Consider the following 9013-nt stretch of genomic DNA (forward strand, 5'->3'; position numbering starts at 1 on the left):
CTGTTTATACTGTCATGCAAGAATGAATGACACCAGCTCTTGCCATGGCCTTGCAGCACTAAGAGAAGAAATGTTGTTACTGAAAAGATAATTTGCACAAGTTCTGTTTATGTCACAATCTTCCCATTCTTTGTATCAACTAGCATGAATGTGTTGTCTTGATAGAGAATAAAGACAATGGTTCTATTCAGAGGTTTATGTTCAAGTTTGACCGTGACTGCGTTCCTGACAAATCAGTCTGTTGGCTCCACTTTCTGATCACAGAAACATTGGAATTTGTTTGAATGAATAGTTGTTTGAAGTTGTAATATAAGCTTGAATATGCCCTGAAAATGTTTCAGTTCACTTTTATTACATGAATAAAACATACAGTAAATGTGCAGATCAACAGAACAAAACAAGAATTAGATGACAGGTGCTTTAAAAAACTACATTTAATCTTAAAAACTGAAATCCTAAGATCAGTGAAAGCTTTTGTTGTAAAAATCATACTTTGATGTGCGGATTTAGAATTATTGTGTTTTTTTAATGAATTTATTTATTTATAGTGCATTTACTGCTATATTGCCAGTGCATACACTCTGTGTATGCTTGTGGGCACACAGTGTAGAATTTAAAAATGTGAGTGAACCAATTTGTTTAAATTGATACATTAATTCAAGTTCAACTTCATTAAATTTATGTTCTTATTACAGGTTTTAATGCTTAGTTCCAGTTATTTTGTTAAAGCCAATCTGATTTGAAAAAAACTGATTTGGTTTCTTCACACTTTCATAAAAAATAAATAAATAAATAAAAATTGAATCAGGGGCAGATTGGATTTGGGCTACCTTGGCATGTAATGCGAACATAGCCTAAAATGTAGCTCAGTTTTCTAACACTACTAAATGTGATGTTGATTAAATTTTGGATATTGTACACACTCATCTTAATCTTAAATTCTTGAGCATCTTGGATAGTTTGAATTTACAAATGCTTGTATAATGTTGGTCTTTACACCGGTAAGTTTATTTCCCCTTTAAATGTATTTTCCATGCCTTGCGACATAGAGAAAGCTCAGCAGTGTGTGTGTGTGTGTGTTTTAATGCATCCTAGAACCAGCCCCCACTTTTCCAGCACCAGCAAACTCAACACAGTCATTCATAACAAAGTTGAATTTACTCCACTATCACCAGCATGCTAACTGACAACAACCAGCCAAGTCCATGTCAAGCAACACAGCACAGTGTTACTTCCAGCAGCTTGCTGCCCAACCCACCAAGCAACAGCCAAACAGCCACCATCAGTTTCTTTATCCTAAAAACCTATCAACTCCCATCTAGCTAAATTAACTAGAATGCTGCGTGCTAAGCTAACCAGCAAACTGCCAGAGACTTCTACTAGGCCACACTGCTAATTAGCCAGCATACTAGCACCATGCTATCCCATACAAAATATTGCCTGAGCCACCATGTAAACCATCCATCCATTATCTATACAGCCCTAGAGGTGCCAGTCAACCAAAGCAGCATGTCTTTGGACACTGGGATGAAGCCAGACTACCCAGAGAGAACCCACGCAGACACAGGGAGAACATGAAAACTGTGCACAGAAAGGCCCCCAGTTGGCCAGGGCTCGAACCTTGCTGTGAGGTGACAGGACCAACCACTGCACCCCATATAAACCAGGCAGTACATTATACACCCCATTGTGGTGCTCTATTAAACAAACCTCTATACCTAAGCAAAAAAACATACATCTGTATCACAGCCATTTACTGGACTGGCTGCAGTGTCAGCCATGTTTTTAAAAATCTGCACCCTCTTAGAACACATAATGTAGTTTATACATGCAAACTGATTTAGTCAAATTTAAAGATAGTCTTTTAGTTAGACCTAGTTTGGCTGTCACTGGCACTTTGGATTTTGTTTGATAAGAATTTCCTATTGGTGAGTAGTAGTGCACTTTAAAGTCTGAAAGTGAAGAGTTTGGGGCTTTTATAACTAATGGAAGATTCCTGTGAGTAAGTGAATATAAATACAATACCAGTGTTTGTGTGTTCATATTCAGCTCCTCCAGAGCGCATGAACTGTGTTTGGTGACATCAAAATAACCTTTATTGTAGCATCTCTATTGCTTAACTAGACACACACACAGAAGCCCTGCATGACCACTTAATCCTTCTCAGTCCCCATGCTCCACACTACAGTCTACACTCACTGTTTGCTCTCACTGCCTCTTCTCTGTCCCACTTCTCTCCCTCTCTTAAACTCTCTCTCCCTCCTTTTTCTTACTTCCTCTTGCACTTTCTCTGACCTGTTGTCTCACCATCTGATCTCACCTGGTGCTTCCTATAAGGTTATGTCTCCACTTCACTTTGCTTTCAGGGAGCGAGGGCAGTGAGAGGCCCTTTCTCTTTAAGTCATCTCTCCATCAGGAGGTAAAGGGCCTGGGTGTGTGGTGACATACTGGATTAAGGGGTTGCATTCAGTCTATATGTGGAGTCACACATTGGGTTCCTCAGGGGCGGCTTTGTAGACTATCGCCCACTGATCTGTCATGGCCAGCCAAAATACATTTCAAGGCCCCTTTGATCCACCCCAACACTTTCCACAGGCAACAAACTCAAGCACAATACCTATACATGTTCAAATTACATTCATGCAAACATGAATAGGATCAGCTAGGATTCTGCAAGACAAACCCAGGACACCATCAGGCAGTTTAATGATTGTATTCTTCTGAAAACCTACTTAACAGCTGCACCACCTGTGTACAGTGAAGTATTTCCTAAAAAGGACCACAACTAGTAGAATTTATTGGAGCACAAATGCAGGTGTATACAAAAGGTCAATTCTTCTGAACAGTAACAGAGAGACAATCAAGATTTCTGTTCCAGATGTAGAAATGAGAAAGATGAACCGATAACATATGTACAAACACAGTGGTGGCTTCATTTTATCTAAACATTGGCCACTATCAATGTTTCGTATATTCAAGGAGGATTTTTGACATCTGTAGAAGTCATAAAACATCTTTAAGTGGCTGTTCTCCGGCTTTTAATCATATAAAATGATATTGTTGTTATATTGTGATATTGTTAATGAACAAAATCAACTTCTTTAAATATCTACAATTCCATGACAACTGGAAAAAAAACTCCATCAGCTGATGACAATCATGTCATATAATCTAAGGCTTTTAGGGCAGCTATTACATGGACTTTATGGTGAAATTAATCAGTTGTTGCTTTGCTAAGGTCAAGAGTTAACATGAACTATACCTCTAACAATGAAGATGCAGTTTTTACTATGAGCCTTTTGGATTCACAGTGGATCACACCTGTGAAAAAGATCAATTGGAGAATCCTTTCTGTATACTCCTCAGTGAGCCTATGTGAAAACTACAAAATATTGTGGACACATTCTTAATTATTGGGCTCAGCTGCCTCAATGGCTGACGAATGCATAATATCAAGCACAGAGCCATGCAGTCTAGAATTTTAATAAGTCAGTTTGTCAACTTTCTGCCCTACTAGATTTTCTTGTCAACTGCATGTGCTGTTTTTGAGGAAAAGAAATGTTGCTTAACAACAGATTAGCCATAAATCACTAGGTCACAGAACATTGCTGTTGAGTGTTAAAGGCATATTGTTTTGACTTTTGTTCTCAGGTGCAACAATCAGAATCAACTTGCAAACTGTATTGTACTCTTCCATGGCGCCACACTTGAGGTCACTGGAAGCCGTGTGCAGAACCCATCACTGGCTACCACTGTGCACCATTCCATGCCAATAAATATGTGATATTAGTGAAAAGTGTTTGTCCAACTGCTGTCCTTTCAGTTCCTCGGGGAGGACAGTTGGCTAACAGAGGATGCCTTAGTGTGAATCTTGTGTACATGCCTAGCAACTGTATTTCTACAAATACTAGCTATAATTTAAGATATACATTTAATTCTTCAGCTTTCTTTGGTAGCCCATGGAAAACAAATTATGCTCCACATCTATCCATTTGCTTATCATGTAGAGGAACAAAGTACCAGAGGAAACCCAGACAGGCACTGTGAGACCATGCACACAAAGGATTCAGTCAGCTGAGAGGTTCAAGCGCAGAACCTTCTTGCAGTGAGGCAACGATGCTAACTACTGCACCTTGCTGCCAAAAGTTCTGTTTAAATCAGTCTGCTGTACTGCAAACTGAACCTCAGTCTTGGCAATGTAGGCTCCATGGTCTTTTGCATTATCTGTCTTTTTCGTGCTTTTGCCACTTTCATCAATAGAGGGTATTTAAAAATATATCAAATTTTATATTAATATCATCAGAAGTGTAGAAGTATAGAATGTACAAGTGTGTGGCTGTTATTTATGCCCTTTCAAATCATATTGTGTTTTGTGGATAAAACTTGTCTAACACTGTCAACACAGGAGGCATCGAGTGAACAGCAGCTTTAGTGCTCAGTTTGTGTATACACAGGCGGTGTTCAGGCACAGTATTAAGTTGTAGGTCACCTGCATTTTGGAAACACTCAAAACCCAACACACAATCACTGCGGTTATGTGCGTAAAATGCGGTAAAATAAACCTGAAGCATAAAAATATGCTTCAGGTCACATTTACAGGTGTACAGTGTGAGCAGAACACAAGTAGTGCACCCTATGTGCAGACAGCTGGACTGATTGAAATAGGAGTGTACATTATTTGTTCCATCAGATGTGCATAAATGAGTAAATGCCAGGGTGTATAAAGAAGTCTATATGCAACCTATGGTTCTATTTTATTAAATGTCTACAGCTAAGCTGGTATCTTATGCACAAAATACTACACACAACTTTGTGTGTATTTTAAGCTTGCTCATGTGGGCTCATGGATGTGTGTGTGACTGTGCATCTGACTTGTGGCTTAAAAAGGCCTGGCGAACTTAAAGGTGCATTGCAGGTCTCGGGCTAATCAACAGTGATAGCTAAAGTGCTCTGTGTTGACCACAGGAGACCGTGTGTGTGTGCACGTGTATGCCCATGTGTTTGTGTATGTTTATAAGCTTCTGTTTTGGGGGAGCAGCACAGAGAAGACAACCTGAGATGTGACCATCATACACATTATTCAGCATCAATTTTGTATTGGGCCATAATTCTTAGGTCATTGCATGTGCAAAGGATGGAAAGATGGAGGTAGGGAGGAAGAGAATGAGTTCATGGGAGGACAGAACAAGGAAGGAAGAGTCAGGGTAGGGCTGAGAGATGGACAGGAGAAAAAGGAAGAGATTTGTGGATTAAGGAAGTAATGTGGAAGGGAAGGACAGGAAAGGATACATTTAAAATGTGATAAGGAGGTTACAGGAGGAGAAAAGTGGTAAAGAACCTGAGGTAGAGACAGAGATGGGGGGTCAGAGTATATTGGATTTCAAGTGCATTAAGAAGGAGAAGCTATATGCCTTTACAAGTCTACTGCATCTATTATGCTGATTCTCCTGCTTGTTTCTCTCTACTTTCTCCTCCCTACAGCTTCTATTTATTTTGATGTATTGTGTGCTAAATGTCTATGGTAAATACTGCGACATCATCTGAAAGGGTGTGTTCATGCAAGTGAATATCTTCACAAAGTGTATGTATTGTATATTTGCTTTTGACTACGATGAGTACTTATTGTGTACTGCTGTGAATGTTTTTACACAGTGTGTTTACATGTGTAAGGTTTGACCAGCAATGGAGGAAACACACATGAAAGCAGGAGTTATCTTAACCGGGCGCAGGATTTATGTCTAGTTTCATTAAAAAACAGCTGACCTTGATGTGGATATGGAAAACTATACTGTATGCACAACTTAACAAAAGAAGACAACCTTATAAAAACTTTTCAAAAGAACATAAAGTAACTCAGTCATTAACAAAGGAAAAAACACCTAAGCTAGGCCCATGGCTGTTGGGCACTAGTACAGGACTGCAGGACTGCTCCTGTATTGTACTCTTGCCCCAGTCTACTGTCCTGAAGAGCTTCTGCTCCTGGCTATTATGCAGGAAGCCCCTCCTACAACCACAAACCATAATTAGTTCACAATCAATTATGTCATAGCTTTACCAAACTATATGCAAGACACCACAAACAATGTCTAGTCATCATTAAAATTGTCCCTACATTTAATATTACAAGAAGAGTAGTTAAACAATGACCTGAAGGAATAGCTTTTTAATGGGCGTTTACTGTGGAATCTAGACCTACCTTATCAGGCAACAGGAGACAGGGTGCTCCTTGAAAGCTCACAGGACCTACACACCAGCTGAATGCCATGTTCTCCCTTAATACATCCATGATGAGAATAAACGATCAATTTCTGCGATTGGGTGTGGTTTCAGTGTTCTTACTTGACACGGCTGCAGTGTTTAGGAGCAGAGAATACTGCTTATTTTTCATGATTTTGAATGCTAATTTTATTTAATTGGCAATATTTTTAATCGTTGAGATTTGGCTGGCTGGTTAATAATGCATTTTCCTGTGGTGTGACAAACTCAGAACACATTTATTTTTACTCTACCTGGACTTTAAAATCAAACTAGTGTTTTTTGTTTGTTTGTTTTAACCTTCCTGAATGCATTTCTTCATAAATTAAACAATATTCACCTCTGCTGTGACCTCCTCCTACTAATTTATGTTTTCTTTACACATTATGTATTATCACTTCTTTTGTTGCAGCACACTTTGGAAACATTTTCAATGTACTTTGGTCCAGAATTTATATTCACTGTTGCATAATATTGTATGTAATTCAAAATTGATGCATAACTTACCATTTAGAAGTGAATGGAATTCACACAGCGATGTGGATGAAACCATACTGATGAATGTGGTATAAGAAACATACACACATTTACATTTTATGAATGAAAATGTACATTTGTGTCTGCACAGCAGGCATACCATTGCTGGCTGACACCAAAGTATGTGTATGCTGTACATGCATACAGGCACGTGCACAGGTAGGGCTCAACCTGTGCAGAGCACATGCCCTTTTGTAATTACACTCCGAAGTGCCCTTTTTTGGGGACGTTTTTTTTTTCTTTAATAAATCAATGCTATTGGTAACAAATATTTAGCCAATTAAAGGCATTAAAAAGTGCATCTTTTAGAACCGCTCAAGCTGTCAGTCAAACTTCACAACTCCGCCCCCTGAGCGCAGCGAGTCAACGTTTTTCAGCACAGCAGTCAGAAACCAGAAACAGATGAACGTCTTCGTCTTGTAACGGTAAAATATCTTGTTGTTTGAATAAGTGCAACGTTGTCTTTATGAAATAAACACTAGTATGTCTATAAAGGTTCATATAATGCATTTGAGTTTTGTGACCATCAGCACATGTGATGTCGTCGTTTTAATAATGAACAAATTGCACACATTCGCTGGTCAAAAACCTGCGGTGTAACTGCATTTGAGTGACACCAAGCAACTGAGTGATCCTTGTCAGTTAGGTAAAATATATTTATAAGAAATTTCTATTTTGATGACTATGTGCTGCTGATACATGTAAATTACGTGATGCAATTTATTAACATTTCATCATATTGTGACGATCCACGTCAGTCATTGGGGGGGGTCTGGTGGCAGCTGCATGATGCAGAGGTGCATCATGGGAGTTCAGTAAATAGAGAGAGCAGTTATAAAATTATAGTTAAAGTGTTCTTATGTGTTACCCCATTGTTGTTATGTGTTAGTGTTGCTGACTTATGCTGGTGTGTTATCTGACAATGTTTTACTAAGTTAATTGCTGTGCTGTGTTTTGGACTGTCCGTTTGGCTTGTATGTGTGAGACTGACCCTGGGGGAAGTGCCATTGTTCAGTGGTTCTAAATAAATGACAGAGAAAGCAGTGTTGAATTGTGGTCATTGTAAAAGGACACGCCTAGGCGATATCCAGAGTCGTGCGGTGTATGGGGCCTGGAATAATCGCTAACCAAGATCAGCATAGGTGCTAGCGCCCTGCTAGCTAGTTTAGCTGTACCAGTGTAGCTAGTCTCTCTCCTCCACGCCAGGGGTCATTACAATATGTAGTGTAGTGGGAATTAGCGTAGCTCGTAGGTAGAGTCAAGCCAAAACGCACAGTGTCTGCCAGCGTCGCATTCTACCAACATGTACAGTCCGCGGTACTATGTTAATGTTCCGGCAAAGACGGAGCGTCTGCCAGAGGTTTATATAAGGAGGCGAAGGTAATCATCGGGATGCACCCCAGCTGTGTGCATCGACAAACCAGTTGCTAATTACTGGAATGCAACACAGCTGAGGTGCAGAGCCCACATGATAGAGAGAGCAGAGGAGAGGCAGCGGCCGCGACAATCTTGAAGACAAGACATTTACTTGTAACAGAGTAAACTGTGGTATTGCTATTTTTGCTTAAGTAAACAATCTGAGTACTTCTTCCACTTAGGCATCCTTAAGCATTCATGGGCCAGTTTAATAAAAAAAAAAGTTTTTCTAAAACTTAACAAGCTTCCCCTAAAATCTGACAGTTTTGAAACTGTTGATGTGTAATTTAACATGTTCTTTTTATTTTCAAGGATTTTTTTTATATATATAATTTCATTTAAGGGCAGTTTGTAAACTTGAGGGGCATTTTCAGCCTGAGCCCAAGCTCATTTCCTGCCATTTGCTTCAACCTGCAGTCCAGAACATTTTGTTTCATTTTTCGACTGTGGCTTCCCGTCAATCCCTCCCCCGTCATTCTTCTGCGTTTCTTCATCCTAACCCGGTTTCAGTGTGAGAAGGAAGAGTGCGGCAAAATGGGAAGGTGGGGGAGAGGGGACTGAAGTTTTGAGGAAAAAGGCAGAATTTCAGACCAATTCATCAAGAATCACAGCTGGAGGTGACACAAGCTGAAAAGTAAACTGATGACAAAGAGAGTGTGTTATAAAGTAAAAGGAAGGTTCCTGGCTCCACAATTTGTCTACTATGCAGAGGATTGTTACCAGGGACGGACTGCTGGCCCCCTTCTGGAAGACTGGACCCCCACCACCACTGCATTGTTCACTGTCACTGGTGAGAGAAGCCCAA

General features: G+C 39.8%; 1 long non-coding RNA gene across 1 annotated transcript in view; it reads left to right on the forward strand.

Annotated features, from left to right (window-relative positions):
* Nucleotides 1–7118: 7118 nt before the first annotated feature.
* LOC109969840 (uncharacterized) overlaps nt 7119–9013 on the forward strand; it is a 10471-nt gene continuing 8576 nt past the window's right edge. The window contains exon 1 of the long non-coding RNA XR_002276318.1: nt 7119–7217. This is a non-coding gene — a long non-coding RNA (uncharacterized LOC109969840). The remainder of the gene's footprint in view (nt 7218–9013) is intronic.

The sequence above is a fragment of the Monopterus albus genome, unplaced genomic scaffold, assembly GCF_001952655.1.
Source record: "Monopterus albus unplaced genomic scaffold, M_albus_1.0 scaffold183.1, whole genome shotgun sequence".
NCBI classification, from domain to species: domain Eukaryota; kingdom Metazoa; phylum Chordata; class Actinopteri; order Synbranchiformes; family Synbranchidae; genus Monopterus; species Monopterus albus.